This window comes from Delphinus delphis, chromosome 20, assembly GCF_949987515.2.
Source record: "Delphinus delphis chromosome 20, mDelDel1.2, whole genome shotgun sequence".
Lineage (NCBI taxonomy): Eukaryota > Metazoa > Chordata > Mammalia > Artiodactyla > Delphinidae > Delphinus > Delphinus delphis.
The window spans coordinates 3843186-3870270 of NC_082702.1; the positions used below are offsets into that span (position 1 = coordinate 3843186).

Genomic DNA, 27085 nt, shown 5'->3' on the forward strand with positions numbered 1-27085 from the left:
AACTTGGACCAGGGCCGGGCAGCAGCCAGAGAAAGTGAAGGAGGAGGAGAGAGAAGGGCTGCAGAAGCCCTGGAAGGACGCACAGGTCCCCTCTCTGCAGTCTCAGTCTGATTTAAAAAAAAAAAAAAAAAAAGATCCACTGGATTTAATAGCAAGCCAGAGGTGACTGGTGGCCAGAGTGAGAACTGCCCATGGGGGCTGGGCAGGCGTAAGCCAGATTGTGGCTGGGGAGGCGAGGGAGAGAGTGAGGAGATGAAAAAGTGCAGAGGACTTGGGAGTCTGCTGTGAAAGAAAGGAGAGCAAGACAGGACGGATATCCGGGGGGAGAGGGAGGGGTCAGAGAAGGAGTTTGGTTTCTTTGCTCGGTTTGGATACACTTCCTGCTATTTTGTTTCTTTTTTGAAAAAGTAATTTTTAGTTACATAAAGGATATCCTCCTTGTAAAGAGAGAGAGGGAAATAACCCTAACTAATAAGGTTTTTTTTTTACATAGACATTTTTTTAACATCTTTATTGGAGTATAATTGCTTTACCATGGTGTGTTAGTTTCTGCTTTATAACAAAGTGAATCAGCTGTACATATACATATATCCCCATATCCCCGCCCTCTTGCGTCTCCCACCCTCCCTATCCCACCCCTGTAGGTGGTCACAGAGCACCGAGCTGATCTCCCTGTGCTATGCAGCTGCTTCCCACTAGCTATCTATTTTACATTTGGTAGTGTATATATGTCCGTGCTGCTCTCTCACTTTGTCCCAGCTTACCCTTCCCCTTCCCCGTGTCCTCAAGTCCATTCTCTAGTAGGTCTGTGTCTTTATTCCCGTCCTGCCCCTAGGTCCTTCATGAACATTTTTTTTTTAGATTCCATATAAATATGTTTTAGCATACGGTATTCGTTTTTCTCTTTCTGACTTAACTTTTGATGACCTTGTCCAATCCAAGCCCCACGAAATTAGTTTGCAGTATCCCTTTCCAACTGGGCTGGGCTCTTACAAACACACAGACCAGCGATCCTGCACCTCGGAGCTCTTGGCATTTGGGGCTGGATGGTTCTTTGTGGTGGGAGTATCCTGTGCACTGTGGGATGTTCAGCAGCGTCCCAAGGCTCCACCCACTAGATGCCAGTAGCTTCCCCCTCCCCAGGATTTAGACGACCAGCATTGCTTCCAAATGGCCCCTGGAGGGGGGATATTGCCCCGGGTTGAGAACAGCTGATCAACATGGTGCTCTAAGAAAACACATATTAAACACACATTTTAAACACACAAAGGAACTTTTACTGGACGGTTTTGGGCTACCACTTTTTCCCACTTGGCAGTTTCTTTTGGGACTCATTCATTGCTACTACATACAGACTTAAAGAGGGGGCTTGAGCTTACTTCAGCATTTGGAAGAAAGTATATAACAACAGTAATAGCAGCTAACATTTATCAAGGGCTTAGAATTTTTTAGGAGCTGTTCTAAGATCTTTCCACATGTAACCTTAATCTTTGCAATAACTCTATGGGCGGGAGGGGGTTGGTATTATTATTCCCACTTTACAGATGGAGAAACTGAGGCACAGAGAGGGTTTTTTGGTTTGTCTCTTAACTTTTAGGGAACTTAGCTAATGCAGCCCTAAAGTTGCGCAGGCAGGATTTGAACTCAGGCAGGCTGACCCTGACTCAGAAGGAGAGATGGAAGATATAGGAGAGGTAGGTTCTATAAAGGACAGGACCCCCAGGAGCAGGGAAGAAAAGGGTCTGTCCAACAGAACTTTCTGGAATGATGGGACTGTCCAGTACAGTAGCCACATGTGGCTGTTGGGCACTTGAGATGTAGCTAGTGGGGCTGAGAAAGTGAAATTTTAATTGTATTTAATTTTCATTGATTCTACATGGAAATAGCCACTGGGGGCCAGTGGTCCAGGTATCGGGTAGCCCATGTCTAGAGCACTTGAGGAGGGTTTAGCCCAGGGCAGCGGGGGCTGCCTCTTGAAGGAGCAGGTGGAAGGATAGAGGGGTGACTGCAGCCTGGGTCAGTGTACAGGTGGGGCGGTGCTTCGGGGGCTCTACTCCACCGGCCTGGATCCGGGTGAGGCAGAGGCAGGGGTGGAGGAGGTGAGGCGTTCAGCTGTGCTGGGAAGGGAGGGGAAGCTGGTTCAGATCCGAGCCCCAGATGAACTGCAGGACGAGTCTGCTGAACACCTGCTGTGTGCGGGCTCTGTTCGAAGCACTCCATCTTATTACCTCATTTAGTCCTCATATCAACCTATGAGGCAGGTGCTGTTATTATGTCCATTGAGCAGATGAGGAAACGGAGTCAGCATGGCAGGGCCTCTACCAAAGGCCACGGAGAGCAGAGCCCACAAGCAAGGTGACCTATGCGTGGAGTTTGGGCATTTCCCCAGCTTCTCAGGAGTGGGCAGACGATGCTGAGTGGGGAGTGACCCAGGGTTTGGGTCTTCCCATCAGGAAGTATTTCCAACAACCCAAAGGACTTTGAAAGAGCCTCATCTAGATGCAGCGGGAGAGAGGAGGAAGCCAGAGAGGGTAGGGACAGACGGGGTGAGAGAGAGAGCGAGGGAGCGAGGGAGACAGAGAGACAGAGACAGATGACTTCCCTGGCGGTTCAGTGGTTGAGACTCCACGCTTCCACTCCAGGGGGCGAAGGTTCGATCCTCGGTCAGGGAACTGAGATCCTGCAAGTCATGCAGTGCGGCCAAAAAGAAAAAAAAAAAAGAAGAAGAGCTGGAGACAGGATCTGTGCCAACAGAGGGAGCCCTGGGAGTGCAGCCAGTCTGGTGTGAGCTCTGTCTCTGGAGCTCCCTCCTCCTTCCAGCTGAGCTGGCGCCCAATGCATCCCCACCCCCACCCCCCAACACACACAGCTTGCAAGGAGTTTTCTTTCTTTCCTTGGTTTGGATACATTCGCTGCTATTTTTGCTTCTTGTTTTGTAAAGTAATTTTTAGTTACAGAAATGATACCTGAATACATCCTCCTTGTAAAGAGAGAAAGGAAAGATTTTTTCTTTTTTTTGGCCACACCTCACGGCTTGTGGGATCTTCGTCTCCAACCAGGGATTGAATCTGGGCACTCGGCAGTGAGAGCATGGAGTCCTAACCACTGGACCTCCAGGGAATTCCGCCCCCCCCCCTTGTAAAGAGAGAAAGGAAAATAACTCTAACTAATAAGGTTTTAATGACCTCATCCCATCCAAGCCCCATGAAATTAGTTTGCAGTATCCACCTTCCAACTGGGCTGGGATCTTACAAACACATAGACCAGTGTTTCTGCACCTCGGAGCTATTGGCGCTAGGGGCTGGATCATTCTTTGTGGTGGGAGGGTTGGGGGCCATCCTGTGCACTGTGGGGTGTTCCCAAGGCCCCACCAACTAGATGCCAGTAGCTCCCCCCTCCCCATGGTCTGGACAACCAACAATGTTTCCAAAGGACCATCTGCAGTTTCCTCCCCCTCTGGTTACAACCCCAGCAGGAAAAGCTCCTGGGATCCTTTGCAGGTTCTGTGAAGGAAAAGAGTATCCTGGCACAACTGGCAAAGTGGAGGAAATAGGGAAGGGCCAGGAGATAATTGCTGCAAACTCCTGGCCAGAGTACCACGAGCCTCGGTCTTCCACCTGAGGGTGGGTCGGGGATTCCTAAGGTCCTTCCTGCCCTTCTGCTAAATGTGGGCAGGCGGGAATGTGACCAAAGCCTGTGCACTGGTGTCAGCCAGCCCTGGCTTGGAGCTCTTGCCTGTGTGACCCCGGCAAGCCACTTTTCAACTTGTAGCTTTAGTTTCTTCATCCGTGTCAGAGGTCCAAGGAACCTCACAGAAATCCTAACAATAATTCATAAAGGCAGCTATCATTACCAAACCCAAGCGGTTTGCCAGGCTGTGTCTAGGCACGTGACGATGACGGTAATAGTCATAACAGCTCACATCCTTGAATGAGTGCTAAGTACACGCCAGGCACGCTACTCCACACATCTCGTGTACGAACTATTTCGTTTCTCACCAAAACCCCAAAAAGCAGGTGCTGGCATTATCCTCATTGGATAGATGACAAAGTAGAGGCAATCGGGTGACTTTCCCTAAGTCACAAAGTTAATAAAAGGCAGAGCTATGATCAAGTCTCAGGATGCCTGGCTCAAGATCTCGCGCTCTTGGCCCAACTGCTTGCTTCCTATGAGAAACAGAATAGAATAATCTCTGATCACCTGCTTCCTTTGAAGCAGACACCATTATCATTGCCATTTTCCAGAAAAGCAAAGTGAGCCTCAGAGAGGCAGAATGACATTCCCAGGGACACAGAGCTGGCAAGAGGCAGATCTAGGTTTTGAAACCGGTTTGGGGTGAGCCCAGTCCATTATCTTTTGGTCATACCCAGTATCCGGTACCCTGAACCTGGTCTGGTGAAGGACAGTTCTGAGGTGGATAGGGGAAAACGAACATTATACGACACGCCGGTCTGCTCCAGTGGCTGTGATGCTGAGTGTGGGACCAACATCCCGGGCCTCTGAGCAGCTTTATCCCTATTCAGGATGCATGGATTGTGAAGGGAGTTTGAATCATTGCCAACTACAGCCATCCCCCGTATTTTTCCAAGTTACCCTCATGCTCTGACTGAGTATGTCTTATCTGAATCCTGCACGGAGTCTACAGAAGAGGACCAAAGATGGGGCTCAGCGGATGCCTACCTGATCACTGAGATATCAGAAAATGGGGGAGGCTGTGTTGCCTTCATAGACTCTGACCATGGTGCTGAAACTAGACTCAACCGTCAAATCCCCGTCAGCACCGTGGACAGCAGCCACAGAACCTACCTTCCTGGGGTTGGGTCCTGACGGTGAAATAGGGAGGGTGTCCAGATACAGGTCCGGGGGTGTTGGGGCCACGCAGAGAAGGAGCCAGAATTGTTCAGGAGGCAGGGAAGCTCAGTATGCAGATGAGGACCAGACTGGCCACAGAATGCTGTCATCAGGAGAAGACAACTTCTTTTCTACTCTACACTGGTGGAAGTAGCCAGACGGCAAAATGGACGCACCCTAGACTTGGCCTGGTCATCAGGTTGTCTTTTATGGATATGCTATGGGTGTATAGTACGAGTGCAGTAAGAATGCACTCCTGACATGTCAGGGCTGTGCTACCTGCTTTACAAACATCATTACTTTTTTTCCTACTGCAGTAAGGCTCACATAACATAAGAGTGACCGTTAACCATCTGAAAGCGTACAATTCAGTGGCATGTGGTGCATTCACGATCTTGTGCGACCATCCCTGTTAACTGGCTCCAAGACATTTTCATCACCCCAACAGGAAACCCTGTACCCATTAGCCAGGGTTTGTCATAGAAACAAAACCAATAGGATGCATGTGAATATATACATATCATACTCCACACACACACACAGATTTTATGGAATATCCTCACACCATTATGGAGGCTGGCAAGTCCAAAATCTGAAGGGTGGGCTGCAGTCTGGAGACCTAGGAGAACTGTTGCTGAGGTTCCAGTCCAAAGGCAGTCTGCTGGCAGAATCCCTTCTCGCTCAGCAGAGGTCATTCTTCTGCTCAATTCAGGCCATCAGCTGATTGCATGAGGCCCACCCACATTATGGAAGACAATTTGCTTTACTCAAAATCCAATGATTTAGGGGCTTCGTTGGTGGCGCAGTGGTTAAGAATCTGCCTGCCCATGCAAGGGACACGGGTTCAAGTCCTGGTCCAGGAAGATCCCACATGCCGCGGAGCCACGAAGCCCGTGCGCCACAACTACTGAGCCTGCGCTCTAGCGCCTGTGAGCCACACCTACTGAAGCCCGCGTGCCTAGAGGCCGTGCTCCGCAACAAGAGAAGCCACCGCAATGAGAAGCCCTCACACTGCAACGAAGAGTAGCCCCCGCTAGCAGCAACTAGAGAAAGCCGGCACGAAGCAACGAAGACCCAGCGCAGTCAAAAATAAATAAGTAAAATAAATTAATTAAAAATAATTCTTTTAAATCCAGTGATTTAAATGTTAATATCATCCAAAAACACCCTTGCAGAAACATCCAGAATGTCTGACCACATAACTGATCATGGCCCAGCCGAGGTGACACACAAAATTAAACATCACAAATCCTCCCCTTGTCAACTTGCATCTCCTTAAACCACACTTAACCTCCAGATAAAGACAATAACAACAATGAATGAGTGAATGACCTCTGCCAGCTCCCTGCCTCTATGGGGGATTTTGCTGAATGTGAGGCCAGCTTCCTGTTTCAGGGCTACAAACCCGCTCTTCCCCCTGCCCCCAGCCTAGTTGAGACATTTGGGGTTTCCAGAGCCTCAGTAACAAGGAAATGGGAATACACTGAGATGAAGGTAAAAATACAGAGAAAACCCAGGGATGATTTCTGCACAGGGAACTTACACTGGACACAGGGATCCTCATCTGCTGGGGAATGTGGGACCAGAGCTGTGCTCCAGCTCCTACACACACACACACACACACACACACACACACACACACACACACACACACACACACACACACACACACACACACAGCCGCTCTGCAGACTGCGTCCCTCACCCCACACAATCCTACCTGGGACTGGCAGCTGTCCTTCAGACCAGCCCAGACCATTCCTACCGACTGAGACCCCTGCTCTCCTTGTCCCAGGAATGACCCGGTCATTCCCGTCCTGTGCCACCCTCCCAGCTGTCTCTGTTCCCCTAGAGTGGCCGTGGGCAGGGAGGGAGCCGCCCCCTGCAGCAGACATGCCCGGGGGCCCAGCCTGCTCTGACACCTCCCACGTCACCCTGAGCAAGACGTGACCAAGTCTCAGGGTCCTTAAGTCAAGTGGGGAAAATCACTCCGCAGTGATGGGAATTTAGAGGCTCATAGAATGGACGTGGGGAGGTCTTTTGGAGAGGATGATGAAAATGGTCTAAAATTTGATTGTGGTGATTTGCACAACTAAGTTTGTCAAAAAAAAAAAAAGAAAAATTGAACTGAGACACTAAAAGGAGTGAATTGCATTGTGTGGTGGTTTCCTCATAATAGACCCTGAGATCCTGCTCTCATCCCTCCTAGGGACCCTGCCCAGACCCTCTATCTGGGGGCAGGGTTCTGTGATCTCCCGGCGGCAGCTGACCTTCGTGTGCCGGGGCCCTGATAGGGTTAAGAGATTCCACTTGGAGAACAAGGACAATAGAAATGACTTCAAGAATGAGGATAGGGCTTCCCTGGTGGCGCCGTGCTTGAGAGTCCGCCTGCCGATGCAGGGGACATGGGTTCGTGCCCTGGTCTGGGAGGATCCCACATGCCGCGGAGCGGCTGGGCCCGTGAGCCATGGCCGCTGAGCCTGTGTGTCCGGAGCCTGTGCTCTGCAACGGGAGGGACCACAGCGGTGAGAGGCCCGTGTTTTGCAAAAAAACAAAAAAAAGAAAGAAAAGAATGAGGATAACGTGTCTCAACTTGGTCCACACCAGACAGAGGCCAGATTTGGCGTCACCGTAATGAGCAAAGACACTGTCTGGCATTATTGCTGCCGCTATGAAAAAGAGTCTGGTTGGTCTGAGCCCAGTGGCCCCTGGAGCTGGTGGTGACAGGTGAGGAGGTCTCTGCTCTGCCCTCAGGTTTGCCCCAGGTCCCTGGACCCTGTCCCCAGCTGTGTCCTCCATCTCCCTGCCCCCTCCTGACCCCCAAACCCTCTGGTTCCCTCTTCCCTCTGCACACACATCTCTCTTCCTTCACACCTGGCTCAGGTCCCTGGAGCCTGGTCTCACCTGGACACCACGGTGACCTGGGCACTCAGCCCCAGCATCAGGGTGGGCACAGAGCTGTCCCTGCTGGGCTGGCGGGGGGTGCGCTTCCAGAGATGGGGTGAGGACAGACCCCTTCAAGGGAACCTGCGTCTTTCCCCTCAGATGGTGTTGACTGTCCTTTCCACTGGGTGAGAATCTGTGGAGCCTCAGGTCATGTGTCCCCTGTGCTGTGATCCACTCCTCACTGGGCAAGTCACACGGTCCAGGGGGGCCCCTGACCAGGGCTGGATGGTGCTTTGAGGCACCTTTGGGATGAGGCCGTCCCTGTCCCTGTGGGTGGTCAGCCCCGAGCTGTCCTGGAGTCAGGGTCCATCCAGGACACTCTGACCCCCTCCACACCCTCCTGGGGCCTCAGAGCAGACATTCCACTTGGACTCTGGGCAGTAAAGCAGGGCACCGCTGTAGGAGGTGCAGAGGGCGTGACGCTCCAGCAGAGTGGAGCAGGGGCACTCTCCCTGGTCTCCTGGTCCCGGCCCCATTTTCTCAGGAATCTCAGGGTGTTGTCTGGGATTGAGTGACGGCCAGATGTGGCCTGCTGTCGGATGCTCAGGGTGGGGAGGGTCCGGGGACAGACCCTCGGCAGCCCCCACACAGCATCAGCCCCCCTCCTGCCCTGATCACAGGACCCGTGGAGACTTCAGCTCCGCCCACACTCAGCCCTACTACTCAGCTGGTGAGTAGCAGACCTCAGCCTGGAGGGGTTTCTGGGGGGGGGCTCTGTGCTGGGGATCAGGGCCTGGCCCTCTCCTGGGTTTGGATCAGGGAGTGGTGAGACCACAGGAAGGGGCTGGCCCGCGCAGGGCACTGGGGTGTCACTGATATTCATAAGGTCCCTGATAACAATACCCACGGGACTGAGATAACCCTACCCCAGGCACCTGATGGCAGTAATGCCATGACAAGCCAACGTGGGAGGCACTTCCCAGACCTTCTGAGAGCCACCACCCCTTTTATTAATAATATGCAGAAACGAAGTTTAAGTTTCTCGTCCAAAGGCACAGGGCTCTGAAGGGGAGGAACCAGCCCAGGTCAGCCAGACCCCAGACCTCGGGGTTTGGCCGCAGCTCCGCAGCGCCGCCTTGTGGGCAGAGTCCACTGCCGGCCCCGCTCAGCACTGAGAGAAGGACAGAGGGACCGGCAGCTCATCCTCCACACTTGGACACTAGGAGAGACAGGGGACCTCTGATGGTTATGTCTGAACAGCCTAGAAGGGAGGGCACTCTTGCAAAAGCCTGCAGTGGACATTTGGAGGGTTTCCCTGTGGAATCGGCCCTTCCTGAAGTCATCCGGTCAATTCTCCTGCTGGCAAGAGCTGGAGTCCTGAGACCCCCAATCAACTTCTAGGAGATTCATTCACCATGTGGCCCCTCCCGCAATCAACGAGCTCCTTGGAGAGGACGTGTAGCACTTGTTTCAGAGACCCAGCTGTGGTCCCTTGGCTGTTTCCAAGGACCCAGCTTTGGTCCTACAGTCGCCCAGCTGAGTCCAGACACGTCCTGTGAATCCTCCCCTGCCCCCAGAGATCCGTTTTAATTGTCTTCTCAGCTGACTGTACAAACCTTCCTAGAGTTCATTTTCTGACCTTGAATCTGGGCTACACTTACGCAGCTGATAGCTAAGACCATGTTTTCTAGATCATGCTTCACCTTGTTCATCAATAAATGTCCTCACAGGCCCAACTGCGTCAGCCCTGCGTGTGGCGCCGGGGTACACAGGTTCTAGGTCCCAGTCTCTGTCTCCACACTCACTCAAAACTTAGTGAGGGAAACGACACAAAGGGCATCCTTGTTTTCTGATTCAAGTGTGTCTCAGGGATGAGAGAGGGAGATGTCTGAGGGGACTTCTGTCTGGGTGAAGGCGCAGGCCTGCCCCACCTGATACAGCTGCCATCCCCCCCGCCATGTGCACGCCCACGAATGCACACATGTACTGTACAAACGCATATACTTATGCACACACCCACACGCATGGACACGTGTGGAGCGGGCGAGGGAGTTGATGAGACCACGACTGCACACGGAGGGTCCCTCGGGCTTTAGGTCCACCCAGAGGAACATGCAGGTCCCCATTTCCCACCCCTACTCCAGTTCATCCCCACTGGACGCCACGCATTCTCCAAACACAAGAGGACCCATCAGCTGTAGGACACTGTCCTTGATCTGACCTTCACCCCGTCACCTGGCTAATGCCCTTCAGGTTTGGGATTGGAGGCTGTTCATCCCAACAAGCTTGCAGTTGCTGCTGTAACGAACCCCTCACACAGGGGCACCAAACAACACAACTTATTATCCTACAGTTCAGGAGCTCAGAGGCTAACATGTTAAATGGGCTAAAATCAGGGGTCAGCAGGGCTGCGCTCCTTCTGAAGCCTCCAGGGCAGAGCCCATTCCTTTACCTTTAGCAGCGTCTGGGGGCCGTCTGCATTCCTTGGCTCGGGGCCCCTTCCTCTGCCTTGGGGCCCCTTCCTCTGCCTTCAAGGAGAACTGTAGCCTCTGCAAATCCTCCCTCTGACTAGGACCCCTGCTTCTGTGGTCGCACCTCCTTCCCTCTCTCTCACCTGCCTCCTCCCTCTTACGAGGACCCTGGTGATTACATTGGGTCCACCTGGAACATGCAAGCTCATCCCCCCCCCTCGAGATCCTTAACTCAATCACACCTGCAAAGACCCTTTTTGCACCTAAGGTAACACAGCAGTTGGCTCCAGGGCGTCGGATGCAGACATCTTTGGGGCTGTTATTCTGTCTACCTGAGCGGGTGTCGGGCCTCAGCACCACCTCCGCTTGTGGGCTCCTCTGGGCTTGAATGCCTCACTCTGAATTCTAAGTACCTCCTTGCAGGAATGTTTCCTTCTTCCACTAGCTTGTGAAATGATCAATGTTTGAGAGTCTATTTCTTGTGTCCCTAGAACCTCTACGTAAGAGGAGGTCGGGGAAGAAGCAGTGGAGACTGGAAACGCACCCCACAGCCCGTTAACACCCCCACCCCCACCCGGTGCTCAAAGTGAAAGACAGGTGGTTCCTGTGTGACAGGACCGTGGCTGCTCACCAGCACCGTGTCCTCCCTTCCTGGGCTCCCAGCGAGATGATCTCCCCAGCCTCCCTGCAGTTATGTGTGTCCTGGGATGAAGTTCACAGTGGCATGTGAGCTGGATGGACGGAGCTTCTTCCAAGCCTGGCCCGTGAACCTCCCACACAAGATCCTCACGGCTCTTCCCTTCTGCTGATGGGTATGGATGCCCTGGGTGACCTTGGACCCACACGCTGAGTGTGGCACCTGGTTCCCAGGATGACCCCATAGAGTAGAGCCTGCTGTACCCCTTGTATTAGTCAGATTTCAGGTTTCTCTAAAGTTGATGCTTTAACATGGGTCATACATGCATATGCTAGTGTGAAAATTAATAAAGGGAAACCTAATTTAAAACGGAGTTGGGAAGCCCTAAAGGGGAGCTCTCTCACCCCTACCCTCTGCTGCAGCTTACTTTACATTCCTGGGCAGGAAGAAGCTTGATTTTCAGAAGAAGGATGATTTTCTCTTTGCCCAGCAATAGCCCAGCCAATGAGAAACAGCAAAGCCCAGCCAATGAAAAGAGCAACAGGCTAGCCAATGAGAAACAGTCACTACTTAGCCAATGAGAAACAGCACCAGCTCAGCTAATGAGAAACAGCAACAACTCAGCCAAGGAGAAAACAGCAAAGCTCAGCCAATGAGAAACAGTCACAACCTAGCCAATGAGAAACAGCAGAGCCCAGCCAATGAGAAAAAGCAACAACTCAGCCAATGATAAAACAGCCTCAGCCCAGCCAATGAGAAACAGTCACAACCTAGCCAAGGAGAAACAGCACCAGCTCAGCTAATGAGAAACAGCAACAACTCAGCCAATGAGAAAACAGCCTCAGCCCAGCCAATGAGAAACAGTCACAACCTAGCGAAGGAGAAACAGCAAAGCCCAGCCAATGAGAAACCACCACCAGCCTGACCTCTTGGTTTTCTCCAAGGGACTTTCAGTCAAAGCAGCCCCTTCCAGCTTCCTCCTTTTTCTCTGTAAAGTAACATTCCTCTTCCTTGTTCTCTGGACTTGGCTGTGGTTTGCCGTAGTTTGAATGTCCTGAATCGCAATTCCTCTGCCATTCCTAAATAAACTCATTTTGCCCGTAAAATAACGACATTTAATTTTAATGTCGACACTGGACACACCTTTTCCTAGATGACCCGATAATATGCCTGAGTCACTTGCATTGTCCTCCCGCCTCCTCCCTCACTGCCCCCCACCCTGCCCCAGCTCCTGAGCAAGAATCCTCTTCCTGGGGTGCACTTATCAAATACAAACCAGTCAACCCAGAGTCCACACCGCACCCCCTCCTTTATGGGGGTCCACAGTCTGGGCCACGACCCATCTGCCCTTGTCACGCTAGGGCCAAGCACATGACAACTAGGGACGCCCCCTCCACCCAGAACCCGCTGAAATCATTAATCCAGCCAATCCCATGCCTGCTTACCCTTTCCTGCCCATTCCTTCTTGTGGAAACCACAGTAAAGGCTCCCATTTTCCCCTCACTCCATCTCCTTCTTTCTGTCTCTGGTGCTTCCCTACGTGGCCCTGGTGGGTGGCATGCATGCCCCCTCCTCCTGGGAACTGTGATGAAGTATCTTTTCAATGGAAGGCGTCTCCTGATCTGCTCCCTCACATTTTAAAATTAATACACGGTATTTTAAAGCACCTCCCTGCTGAGCTGGAACCAGCTTCACCTGTTTCATGGAAGAGGCACTAATTCCTATCACGTGAGTCGTTACACTTTTGGGTCTATTGGCTGCAATAGTTACACAGCTGAAACGCACAGTGAGACGGCCTCCGCCCGGGTAAGGGCTTACCCTGCCTTGGCTGCGCAGAAAGCAGACCCCCATATCTGCCTAAGTCTGCTCTTCATCTTCTGTTCCACGTGCACAATGTCAGTCCCCCAGCGCCCTCTGAATTCCACACCTGGGAGACCTCATGCCTCTCTCCCTGACCCCGCCCCCGCTCCATCACTGACACGTGGGCGGGCCTCATGGACGTGTTATATGAACAGATATAACCAAATATATTCTTTCCTCATGTCAGTTCACACAGATTTAGGTCCGTCCACAACTGCCCACTTGATTACTTAGCCTTGTTGCTGAAGCTACAGGGCTTCTAAACAAGGCCGCTCCGTGCTGTCTCAACATGGAAACACTTGGGATCTGCACGACCACGTCTCCGGAGCGGGAGCAGCTGCGCCGCCAAGGAGGAGGGGTCACCGGGAGCCCCTCGCCCGGAGAGCCCCGATCCCGCTGTGAGTGGGACGTGTAGGTGGTCACCGCCCTACTTACGGGGTCAGACCGGCGGTTCCCACTCAGATTCAAACGAAACGTTACCCTGAAGACCCGCTAGGGGCCGCCAGCATCCAGTTTTCAATTTTTGCGTCTTGTGTATTTTTTTGATAGAAACAGAAGAAACGTGCATGCCTGTTACAGGCCTGGCATTTGAAATGTTCTTATATATCTCAAGAATATTTTAAAACTTCAGCCAGCTCTTACAATGGTGCAATGGCTCTTTTAGTTCTATGCAAACATTAGCATACTTAAACATTGTACAAACCCTCCACAGAATGCCCTATGCCCTATTCTTTTCTTTTCTTTTCTTTTAAGAAACCAGGGACTAAAACATTAGTTAACCTGCCCAAGGTTGGCCAGCTCTGAGTGACGGGGGCTGCAGGCCCATGTGGGCACCTGACTCACAGCTCTGACCTCAGGACCAGCTGCATCTCACCAGCTGGAAGGTTTCTGTCCTGGCTCAGAGGGGGCCCAGCCTTGCAACTCAGTTTTAATTAGTACTGATCTTTAATTTCCTATTTGTACTCAAGGTTAGTCTCCTTCAGAGATCTGCTTCCTAACTCAAGTCTTCATCATTGTTTCCTTGGTTCCACTCTGGGCTGAATTTCTCTATTTCATTCTCTCTCTCTCTCCGTCATTTTCCCACTATTACTGTATTATTCAGGCTTCTCCAGATACATGGAACTGACAGGTTCTGTTACACAGGCTATATGGGTATCTGTAAGAGGAGATTTATCATGTGAACAAGCTCACGGGGTTACGGAGGTGGAGAAGTCCCATGACCTGCCATCTGGAGCTGCAGACCCAGGACAGCCGGTGGTAGGATTCAGTGTGGGTGTGAAGGCTGAGACCTGGAGGGTGGCTGGTGTAAATCCCAGCATCCGGAGGCCCAAGAACTAGGGGCTCTCAAGTCTGAGGGCAGATGCTCGACAGCCCAGCTCAAGAAGAGAAAGGGGATTCACCACCCTTCCCCTTCTTGTTCTGTCGGGGCCCCCAGGAAATGGGATGGAGCTGCCCACATTGTGAGTGTGGATCTCTTCTTCACTTGGCCACTAAACCAAAGCTAATCTCTTCTAGAATCTCCTTCACGGACATGCCCAGAAATAGTGTTTTACCAGCTCTTGGGGGTCCCTTAGCCCAGGGAGGTTGACACATAATTTCACCATCACAGTTAGAATGGTGCACTTCCCCTAAAATCTGGCCTGACTCTAGCCCCAGGTAGACAGGCGGACAGGTGGGCACGTAGCAAAAAGAAGTGTGGAGAGCTGGCACTCCTGGAGAGGATTCCTCGTTATTCTACCCCCTAGAGCATGGATGGCTGACCAGGTCCAACGTCTGCTCCACTGAAAAGGATCCCTGTGAGTCCAGGCCACAGCAGGGAGCAGACAGGGTTTGGGGGCAATTAAAACAAAAAGAAAAGCCTCTCCCATCTCGGGGTATTGGTGGGGAGAGGAGGAGGACCGAGGGAGAGGACAGGAAACAGGACGTCAGGACTAGTTTCTTCTTCCTGACCCTCTGACCCACCGGACACAGAGCACAAACTCAGGGCCCTGGGCCGTAGGGACTTTCCTGCATGAATGGACATCGTCTCCTGCTCTGAGGTCCCCAAGTGCCACCTGGAGGATGAGCCATGTGGCGGTGCTGCGTGGCCAGAGAGGGAGGGTCTACCTTGCACTTGGACACCTCCCGCCCCAGGTGTGTCCAGAGGGGCGACCAGCAGGGGGTCACAGTGGGTCCTGTCGTGGTGGGAGGAGAGATCCCACCCGGACCAGATGGGGCAGAAGAAGATGCTCAGACACAACCCCTGGACAAAGTGGACATTGGGATGACGTGAAGGGTCCCCAAGCCTTCAGGGAGCAGAGCGAGGATGGACCCCCTGCCCACTGGGCCCGACATCAGCAGGGCCTCCAGCCACCCAGGGAGCAAACCCCACACACCCAGTCAGCTCCGACCTGGGGCCAGCAGGTACCCAGAGTCATCTCAACAGTGACATCAGACAATTGCTACCTCTACCCTGGACACCATCCTGGGAGGAGTGTGGAGAGGGACGCTGAGATGGAATAAATGCCATAGAGGCTGTTGATAATGAGTGGGAGGGGCTAAGTATCAAACTCCAGTACTCTGTGTGTGTGTGGGGGTGTGTGTGGGTGTGTATGTGTGTGGGTGTGTATGTGTGTGGGTGTGGTTGTGTGTGGGTGTGTATGTGTGTGTGGGTGTGTGTGGGTATGTGTATGTGTGTATATGTGGGGGTGTGGGGGGTATGTGGGGTGGGTGTATGTGTGGGGGTGTGTGTGGGAGTGTATGTGTGTGGGTGTGGGTGTATGTGTGTGTGTGGATGTGTGTGTGGGGTGGAGGGGTATGTGTGTGGGTGTGGGTGTATGTGTGTGTGGGTGTGGGTGTATGTGTGGGTGTGTATATGTGTGTGGGGTGTGTGTGGGTGCATGTGTGTGTGTGTGGTTGTATGTGGGTGTGGTTGTGTGGTTGTGTGTGTGGGGTGTGTATGTGTGTGTATGTGTGTGTGTCTGTATATGTGGGGTGGGTGGGTGTGTGGGGTGTGTGTGGGGTGTATGTGTGGGTGTGTGTGTGGGGGGTGTGGGTGTATGTGTGTGGATGTGTGTGTGGATGTGTGTGTGGTGGATGTGTGTGTATGTGTGCGTGTATGTGTGTGGATGTGTATGTATGTGTGTGTGTCTGTATATGTGGGGTGGGTGGGTGGGTGTGGGTGTGTGTGGGGTGTGTGTGTGTGGGGGTGTGTGTGTATGTGTGTGTCTTGCCATTAAGTGGGGGCAGCTCCTGAGACCAGATCACTGATAAAGACTTTTCATTTCTTCTGCTGAACTGCCGTGCATCATGACCTTACACACACACACGTACACACCCACGCACACAAATACATGCACACACATGCACATGTGCTTGCACACATACACACAAATATAATTCATACCGATGACAGTATGTTCATTTATATGCAGTACTATCTAACTTCTCCACATTTTCATTTCCTAAGGAATGACATACACCACGTAGGGCTTTTAATGGTGCTTTGATAACACGAAGTAGAGTCCTGTCGATGAGAAATCACTGATTCCAAGAAGGTGGTACATTGTTTCATAATACAATAAAAAAAAGATTAAATGATCAAAACAAATGATTTTTCTGAATTATAGAAAAGATTCAACAACAATATAAAATAGTACAAAATCCCTACTTCAGATGACTGTGCATTTTGTTCCGATGGCATCAAGTACCATCAGCCTGAAAACCAGAACCTCTTCCCCAAACCCGGAGCTTCTTGATAAAGAGTTAGTGATTAGGGGAAGGAGGGATAAACTAGGAGCTTGGGGTTAACAGATACACACTACTATATAAAAAACAGATAAACAACAAGGACCCGCTGTATAGCAGAGGGAACTATATTCAATATCTTATAATAACCTATAATGGAAAAAATCTGAAAAAGAAAAAAATATATATATATAACACACACATCTGAATCACTTTGCTGTACACCTGAAACTAACACAACATTGTAAATCAACTATACTTCAATTAAAAAAAATTTTAAATAGTGATTAATGGTTCATTTAAATCAAATTATTTAAAATCTGAATAATTCAAATAAAAGGTGCCCAGTTTGAATAATAAATTTGATGCCATTGTTCTAACAGGGCTTGTTGAATAAGAGACCATGTTGTCTGAACTCTCTGAGGTCCTGGAGAAGAGAACCAATGCTGAAGGTACAGGGGCAGAACGTGAGTGAGAGTGAGGTTGGGTCGCTCTCTGAATCTGAAACCGAACTGGACAACAGAGTGAGTAAAGAAAACTATATTCAGACAAAAAAGAAAAAAGAAAAGAGCTAGACAAATGCACATTCTTGTTATTATTTCTCCCAGGTTTTTTTTAAGTGTATATATCATTGTTTTCTTTCCCACCAAGAAAAATAACTGAGAGGCCACTTTTACTGCTTTTTCACTTAAAAATCCTTCCACAGCGCCCTTGCCTGTGTGCTGCTTCCGTGACAGCACTCGTGGGTTTGTGGCAGGTTCCACGGAGCACGGCCCTCTGTCAGTAACGTCCCCCTGCCCCTCTCCCACCAGCTTTCCTATCTGGGGTGACATCATATAAAAATGAGTGACGGGTCTGGTTGGCAGTAAACAGTGCTGCAGAGCTGCTGTGTCTGAGTGTCTGTACGGTCACGAGTTTCAACAGAGAGTGTGTCGTCATCCTTCTCATCCTGTTTTTTGGGAAATGAGGGTTGTTGCTTTCACAAAGAAAGAGAAGTGCTTTTCAAAGGAGAGTGACTCTGACTGCGGAGCCCACATTCCTGGCAGCATGTGGGGCAGGCCCTCCTGCTGCAGCCACACCACCCCCGAATCTGCAGGACGCCTTCCTGGGTTCTGTCTCAGGGCAGAGCCCAGGGCTCTGGACCTGTTTCTTAGAGGCGCTGGGCTGGGGGAACTGGGGGTCTGGGCAGATATGGGGGTTTGGGCCACGAATCATAAAGCACAAGGACCTCGATGCCCGGAAGGATTTCACACACCAAGAACCTGGTTCTCTTCTCCTTGAATGAAAGCGACCACTGGGGCTGGGTGTCCCCCGGGGTTGAATGTAAAGCCTGGGATCAGCCTCAGGTCTGAGCCCTTGGACGGGTTGAGCCCCACCAAGTCCCAGGAGGACATCACAGACGGCGCTGCAGACCCTTCTCCGTCTCTCTTAGACCTCACCTTGCTAACCCCAGGACACTGACGAAGTCCCTCCCGGAACAATCCGGCTCTGCCTGTGAACCGACCTGGTACCGTGGGCTCAGCCAGCCCCTCCCTTGGGCTGTGACCCTGAGAAACCCCAGGTCTTTCCCTCCCTCCGTGTCCCGACCCCCTGATAAGCCTCATCCTCACAGGGCCGGCCCCTCCCCGTGTGACACGATGGTAGGACTCAAAGTACTCAGGGGTGCGAGCCGCAAGACAGCCCATGCCCAGTCACAATGCCCGTGTCCTGTGAACCTCAGCGGAGTCCAGACGAGAATCCAGCCACCAGCCCAGACCCACCTGGTTCTCTGTACACGGAACAGTCCAAGAAGCCCCGCCCACCCATGTTGGACAAACACGATTTTTTCTTTAGTGCATTCACACCCGTAGACTAAGAAACTTTCAGTTTAGAAATGACCTGAGCCAGCTTGGAGGCAGGGGTGAGAGTGGAGAGCACAGCCTAGGCTCACAGGATACAGAGGGGCACAGAGACAAAGCATTGTACCTGACAGGGTGAAACCTGCCCTGGAGAACATGAGGGAGGCCTGGACTGAGTTTCTCCCAACGAGCCACGTACGTCTCCGTGCACTTCCCGATGTAATAACATGAAGTTGTCGGAAGAATTTTCTCCTTTTGCATGTGGGAAACCTAGGTGTGTGGGTGAGGAAACGTGTGCTTTGGGAACAGTCAGCCTGTAGGGACCAGAAGCTGAGCAAGTTTCCCCACCGATATTCTACACTGTGATCTGTTTGTCTATGTAAGTGTCTGTGTGTCTATCTATGTAACCATGTATCCATGGATTTATCTACGTAGCTGTGTATGTATCTGTGTAGCTACCTATCTAGTGTCTAGGTAACTATCTATATATCTATCTATGTATCATCTAGCTATTTATCAATCAATCTACCTGTTTATCTACCTGTCATGTTTTTTATCTCTGATGAGTTAATACCATGCTTGTTTCATTTGGACTTGGGTTGAGTCTGGTTATGACACATCTAGCTAGAAACACCTTCTAAAACCCAAGATCTTTGTGACCCAAATAGAGAAATCTAGAGTTGGGCCTGTGAGCACTCACTTCTCTCCTGTTAGACCAGTGATGTAGGCCCCACTGTGGCCCCTGGGAGCCTGTCCTGCTCTCTTCCGGACCTGCCGGGCACTGTTCCCACCCCAGGACAAGTACGGAGAAAATGACGAGAGGCCGGCCATATCCCCTGATCCCGCCCCCTTCCTGGGCTCAGGCCTCCAGGGACAGAGGGGGCAGGAGATACTGGGTGGGGTCTAGGCCCTGCCTCCAACCAGCCTCTACTCCAGGACCTCCTAGGCTCCTGGGGGGGGGGGACAGTCACCCCTGCAGTCCCTGCTTAGCTCTGTGTCACGTGGGCTGACCTAAGTTGGGAGGGTCAATCTCTGCATTATGTCCCTCCTGTCCCTCGAAGGGAAGAAAAGTCTATGTTGTCACAGTGGACCCTGAGACCTTGTTGTGCTTCTCTCCTAGGGTCCCTGCCCAGACCCTCCATCTGGGCCAAGCCAGATTCTGTGATCCTCTGGGGGTGGCCCGTGACCAATGTGTGCAGGGGCCCTGCTGGGGTTAAGGTGTTCCACCTGGACATGGAACAGGATAGAAATCCTTTCACATCCCAGTTCGATCCACATGAGACAGAGGCCAGATTGCCCATCACTGTAGTGAGTGGAGACACTGCCCAGCATTTTCACTGCCTCTATTAATAGAGGCCCACCTTGACTGAGCACAGAAACCCCCTGGAGCTGGTGGTCACAGGTGAGGAGCTGTCCATGGGGCCTTCTTCCCTCTCCACCTGTTCCAACGTATCATGGTGTCTGGGGATCCCGCAGGCCTACCTCTCTGGGTGCACCATGTCTTTCCCCACCTCTGCCCTCCTTGGAGTCCAGGTACCGCCACCTCCCACTAGGCTCCTGTTCCAACAGGTGGAAGGCATTGTCACCAAAAACCCCAAAGTCTTTCCAGCTCCCTCCTCTCCTCCCCCTTCCCTCCCCGCTCCCTGATCCTCTCTCTCCTCTTCTCTATAGGAGCCATGTCTTGAGGAGTCCTGGATCCTACTCTGCAGAGGCGAACAGCAGCAATATGCTTTCCCTGTCACCTGTTTTCAAGCCCCTGTTTAGGTGCAGAGGGATTTTTACTCTTTGGATACATGCCTCTAATATCTGGCTGGTCAAATACTACTCCAGACATCTGGTGGTTTGACCTCTATATTGTCTGGGTGACCGACAACAGAGTGACTGACAGGATGTGGTGGTAATAAATCGAATGAGATATGCACAGAAGAAAACGGAAATCAAGGCAGCCAATCCATCCTCTAAACACTTGGAGATACTGAGTGCTCTGGAAACATGGTGTGTGTGGTGTGGAAGTGACACAGGGTGAGGAAGATGGACGCTGTTTTTATGGAAAACTGAATCCCATTGCTCTCCTGCACTCAAGAGATAGTCTAAAAACTTGGAGTATCTTTTTTTTGAAAACATGAGAAAGTTCTAGAACAAATCCGTCCTCATATTGTCTTTTAGACAATCCTACTGTAACATCTGCTTGAACATCTGGTCAACCTAACCTGTCTCTGGGCATGCAATTAGCACCTTGCAAATGAAGAAAAATAGGTTTAAGTCACAGAATTTGCCCTGTCCAAGTGCCAAGAGCTTTCAACTGAAGGAATTTTAAGTACTCTGTGCTCCATTATTAAAAAGTCTACGAACAATAAATGCTGGAGAGGGTGTGGAGAAAAGGGAACCCTCCTACACTGTTGGTGGGAATGTAAATTTGTGCAGCCACTATGGAGAACAGTATGGATGTTCCTTAAAAAATGAAAAATAGAACTACCATATGATCCAGCAATCCCACTCCTGGGCATATATCCAGAGAAAACTCTAATTTGAAAAGATACATGCACCCCAATTTTCACTGCAGCACAATTTACAATATCCAGACACAGAAGCAACTTAAATGTCCATAGACAGAGGAATGGATAAAGAAGATGTGGCACATATATACAATGGAATATTACTCAGCCATAAAAAGGAATGAAATAATGCCATTTGCAGCAACATGGATGGACCTAAAGATTATCATATTAAGTGAAGTAAGTCAGAGAAAGACAAATATCATATGCTATCACTTACATGTGGAATCTAAAAAAAATGATACAAATGAACTTATTTACAAAACAGAAATAGACTCACAGACCTAGAAAACCAACTTCTGGTTACCAAAGGGGAAAGTGGGGAAGGATAAATCAGGAGTTTGGGATTAACAGATACACAGTAATATATATATATATATATATAATATACATAAACAACAAGGATCTACTGTATAGCACAGGGGACTATTACTCAATATCTTATAATAACATGTAATGGAAAAGAATCTGAAAGAGTGTGTGTGTGTGTGTGTGTGTGTGTGTGTGTATATATATATATATATATATATATATATATATATATAACTGAATCACTTCGCTGTACACCTGAAACACAACATTGTAAATCAACTACACTTCAATAAAAACAAATAAAATAGTCTGTATAACAGCAAATCCAAGACTAAATGTACTCTTATGCTTTCAAAATGGGAGTAAGATAATCAATCTAGACTTTTGGGTCCCACTGTCCACTGGGTCCAGTTAAACAGTGGGGGTCAGGCACAGGATTTACTCTATTCTGAGACAAATCTCTTCTCAGCTCCACTCAACTGGTAGTCTGAAGAAAGGAAATGAGGATGTTATGTACAGAGTGGAGAAAGTCAGAGTCTGGAACATGCTCAGAATGACCCAGCTGATGGGAGAGTTGACCTACCATAGAGAAGAATCCACATGTTGGAATTTTGGGGTTCCCCTCACGTACCAATAAACTCTGCAACTGATCACCCTTAACTAAATCCAATCAGAACGTGAACCTCACCCTGGAGATGCAACTTGGGGTTAGAGTTGGGACCATCCTTCCCAGTGTCACAGGACATGTAATTGACAATAAAACATGGGTTCCTACGGATCCCAGAACACCCACGCTCCCAAAGTAAATTGGAGGTTAACCATGCATCCCAGCTAGATCGTGTTTTGTGTATCTCGTAAAGGCTTGATTGTAGAGTGAAACACATTCAGGAATCAATTAGGATTGAACATGCCTGTGATATTTTTATTTCTTCTAATGTGTTAAGATTCACCCATTTGAAGACTTGCCCATGATAGTTTGTAATGTTTCCTTCTCTTTCCTTATAATTCACTTAATTTAGAAAATGCTGATTGATTCTGGGCATTTAGCTATAATTTAAGTAATTTAGCTTTCCCTTACCACCTTCAAATCCAAATTAATAAAATTGGTTATTTCTTTATTTTTCTTATTTCTTTAAACTGTTCTCCCAGAGGACTAATCCTTCTTCCCACTTTAGATTTGTGTTAATTGTTTTGTTTATTTAGTCTTTCGTACAACACCAGACCTTCCATGAGGGCAGAGAACACATCTGCTTTGCTCAACTTTATCTCCTCATTTCCTGGGATGGCCATGGGTTGACATGCCTTAATTTTTTTTTAGTGAACAGGGATAAGATTCGTGAAAGGTGAATGGATGAATAAATGGGTCAAGTCCAAGAAGTCCTGGAATGGTTAAGGTGAGTGATCTCGAGCAGTTAGACAAAAGATCGTGTCATTGGAAAAAAATAAAAACAAAACACCTCATGGCATTTTCCCATCCTTGAATTACTGTGAGTTACTCTGAAAGCAGGACCTAAGACAGGGATGTAAGTGTGGGTAGTTTATTTGAGAAGCAAGAATGAGGGAGTGGGATAGGGAAAGCTTGAAGGAAAGGAATTCCTGAAATAGGGATGCATTACTGAGGTCCCTGCACGAGGTGATGTGAACAAGACTCCACCAGGATCTCTGAGAGTGTACAGAATACCCTGCAGAATTTTCCTTCCAAAGGAAGAGACACTTGGGAATGCACGCATGGACACCTGGGAATGCACGCATGGACACCTGGGAATGTACGCATGGACACTCGGGAATGTACGCATGGACACTCGGGAATGCACGCATGGACGCCTGGCAATGTACGCGTGGACGCTTGGGAATGTACGCGTGGACGCCTGGGAAGGTACGCGTGGACGCTCGGGAATGTACGCGTGGACGCTCGGGAATGCACGCGTGGACACCTGGGAATGCACGCGTGGACACCTGGGAATGCACGCGTGGACACTTGGGAACGCACGCGTGGACACCTGGGAAGGTACGCGTGGACACCTGGGAAGGTACGCGTGGACACTTGGGAATGTACGCGTGGACACTTGGGAATGTACGCGTGGACACTTGGGAATGTACGCATGGACACTTGGGAATGTATGCATGGACACTTGGGAATGTATTCATTCATAGGAATGTATTCCTATTCCCCATTGCTTGGAATTTTCCCCAGGGATGGTTTCATTCTTCATGGTTTGGGGCTGCAATTGTTTCAGATAAGGTCCTTCCCCCAAATGTGGAGAGCCATGTAGGCATCCTTGAGAAGGGATGCTGTCCGTGGGATGCTGAGACCTACAGAGCTGTCAACCAGATCGAACACGAAATCAGCAGGTCACCCAGAGGGATATGAAACAGAGGCTAAAAACGTGTGCTTGAAAACCTGAAGTCAATGGATTTAATGCAGTGTCTGTTCACTTGACTCCAGCCCTGCTGAAAGTCTCTGCGTCTTTGCCTTCTGTATCATATGACAATCTTTCTTTCAATCTCTGCTTCCTCTTTTCCCTCCCACCCAATGTGTTCAGTTCTGAAGTTAGAAGGTCCTCTCACCCTTTTGAGAACAGAGCTGAACAATGGTTAGTCACCTCCTAGATCAGACCACAATTCTAGATCCTTTCAGGCCACACCCATTGGAACTGCTGCACATCTAGCCTAGGACCCCAGCAGTACCTAACATGGCAGCTCTCTAACAAAGGAAACCACAGCCCGGCCACCGAAGGTTGCTGCCCGAGGGAGGGAGAGAAAGAAATGGGCGCTGGTTACAAGCCTGCACCTTTCTACACTGACTGAGGGGTAGCAGAGGCCAGATGAGAGTGGCCTGGCGTGGAGACGGCTAACTAGGATAAAGGGAGAAACATGCAAGAATGTTCTGGAAGGCCAACAGAAAGGCAATAAACAAAGGGCGTCCTGTCCTAGTTGTCATCTGGTTCCATCAGCTCTTAAGGAAACTTCTGGAAATCCTGGCCTGGGAGAATGAATTTACTCCTATTTTTTTAAATCTTATTTATGTATTTATTTTTGGCTGCATTGGGTTTTCATTGCTGTGTGCAGGCTTTCTCTAGTTGCGTGAATGGGGGCTGCTCTTGGTTGTGGTGCGCGGGCTCCAGGCACGCAGGCTTCAGTAGTTGTGGCACGCGGCTCAGTAGTTGTGGCATGTGGGCTCAGTAGTTGTGGCATGCGGCTCAGTAGTTGTGGCACGTGGGCTCAGTAGTTGTGGCACACGGCTCAGTCGTTGTGGCATGTGGGCTCAGTAGTTGTGGTGCACGGGCTTAGTTGCTCCGCGGCATGTGGGATCTTCCCGGACCAGGGCTCGAACCCATGTCCCCTGCATTGGCAGGCAGATTCTTAACCACTGCGCCACCAGGGATGTCCTATTCCTATTGTTTTTATGAGGGTTTTACACTTTTAGATTCTTATTTTGTAGTATTATAGGCTTTCCAAATCAGACTTATCTTTATAATTCTTGCATCTACACAAATTTTTCATTGTTCTCTAGGTGCTAGGAAACTAGGCCAGCTGCCCCCCAAAAAGAGGGTGGAATATTAAAGGACTCAGAATGCACCATCGCCAACTTTTCTTTTTTTTCACTGAATTTCTGGCAATGCAAGACCCTGCCCTCACATGGATTGCAGCTGTTCTACTCTGACAGGGATATTGATTGGAAAACAGAGTTGGAAAGGCAGGATGAGCCAGTTCTTGGAGGACTATGAACACCAGGGAGAATATGCATGTGTAGAACTTGGGGAATTGGGCGAAAGAGGATGTGGTGGGAGGGCTGTATCATGCAGTGAGAGTGGAGGGTGTAGAAAGGAAGCAGACTGGAAAGCCCTAGAGACTCAATGATAAAAGTCACTCAACCATTAAAAAAAAAATCAAATTAGTAGTCCCTATAAACTTAATTTCTATGAACTAACCATTTTCATATACACAAATAAATCCCAACTTCACCCTGAATGTCAACAACAACAAAGGAAAATTCTGTGGAATAAATGTAATAAGAAATGTGCAAAACTTAACCCATGCAAATGTATATCTTTCAAACATTTCTGAATGGCGGAAAAATTAGATTTGAGCAAATTAAGAAAATCACCTTATCCTTAGAGTGACTCAGCATCACAAACATGTCAGTTCTTCGTAGGCTAATTTATAAATGTACCTCAGTCCTCCAAATACACCAACAAGCTTTTCTTCTTTTTTTTTAAACTTTTTATTTTATATTGGAATATAGTCGATTAACAACGTTGTGATACTTTCAGGTGCAAGGCAAAGGGACTCAGCCATACATATACATGTATCCATTCTCCCCCAGACTCCCCTCCCATCCAGGCTGCCACACAACATTGAGCAGAGTTCCCTGTGCCATACAGTAGGTTCTTGTTGGTTATCCATTTTAATATAGCAGTGTGTACATGTCAATCCCAAACTCCCTGACTATCCCTTCCCTCCATCCTTCCCCCCCCCCGCCCGGTAACCCTAAGTTCATTCTGCAAGTCTGTGAGTCTGTTTCTGTTTTGTTAATAAGTTCATTTGTATCATTTCTTTTTAGATTCCGCATATAAGGGATATCATACGATATTTCACTTTCTCTGTCTTACTTCACTCTGTATGCCAATCTGTAGGTCCATCCATGTTGCTGCAAATGGCATTATTTCATTCTTTTTAATGGCTGAGCAATATTCCACTGTATATATGTACTATGTCTTCTTTATCCATTCCTGTCGATGGACATTTAGGTTGCTTCCAGGTCTTGGCTATTGTAAACAGTGCTGCAATGAACACTGGGGTGCAAGTATCCTTTTGGACCATGTTTCTCAGGGTATATGTCCGGGAGTGGGATTGCTAGATCAGATGGTAGCTCCATTTTTAGCTTTTTAAGGAACCTCTATACTGTTCTCCACAGTGGCTACACCAATTTACATTCCCACCAACAGTGCAGGAGGGTTCCCTTCTCTCCACACCCTCTCCAGCATTTATTGTTTGTGGATTCTTTGATGATGGCCATTCTGACTGGTGTGAGGTGATACCTCATTGTAGTTTTGACTTACATTTCTCTAATAATTAGCGATGTTGAACATCTTTTCATGTGCCTCATGGCCATCCGTATATCTTTTTTGGAGAAACGTCTATTTAGGTCTTCTGCCCATTTTTTCATTGGGTTGTTTGTTTTGATGATATTAAGCCTCATGAGCTGTTTGTAAATTTTGGAGACTAATCCCTTGTCAGTCACATCATCTGCAACAAATATTTTCTCCCAATCTGTGGGCTGTCTTTTTGTTTTGTTTATGGTTTCCTTTGCTGTGCAAAAGCTTTTGAGTTTAACAAGCTTTTCTTCTTGAACTAGACAAGTTGATACTAAGCTCCATATGGAAAAATAAAAACGTAAGAATACTTAGGAAAACACACAAAGAGAAGAGCTATGCGGGTAGTGGGGACGAGATCAACCAGAAATTAAAACACACCATACGGCCTCTGAGTCGTGAGGAAATAAGAAAGTCTAGATGCGTCTGCTTATTATGACAGAAGAAACACAAGAAGGACTGGCCGTATTTTACAGGCATTTAAAAGTACTGGGATATTATAAACAATGTGATTCCACGTGAATGGGTGCGTTTGGGAGAAGAGAAGCTTTTGCTATGGCATAGGGTCAGTAGCTGCTAAACTTATAAAGTGAAAATTTAATAAGGAGCAGGATACGTACAAACTCTCAAAGTACCTCCCCACGGACCAGTGATTAATTACAAAGGGGAAATCACAGCCTTACTCTGGAGAAACCTGGGGCCGAATTGACCAAGTCAGGAAAGACCCAATCACCAAACAGGAGAAACAAGGACAATATGGCTTGAGTGGTATTCCACCCCAAAATGCACAACTGGCATCTAAGCAGGAAGTGCTTTGGGCAAACCTCCTGCTCTGTGTGTATCACGCTTCCTT

General features: G+C 49.3%; 1 protein-coding gene and 1 long non-coding RNA gene across 2 annotated transcripts in view; one reads left to right on the forward strand and one right to left on the reverse strand.

Moving 5' to 3' along the window:
• Positions 1-27085, forward strand: part of LOC132416835 (NACHT, LRR and PYD domains-containing protein 2) — a 1001898-nt gene that overhangs the window by 343651 nt on the left and 631162 nt on the right.
• The window catches only part of LOC132415790 (uncharacterized), a 34275-nt gene that overhangs the window by 2297 nt on the left and 4893 nt on the right, over positions 1-27085 (reverse strand). The window lies entirely within an intron of this gene.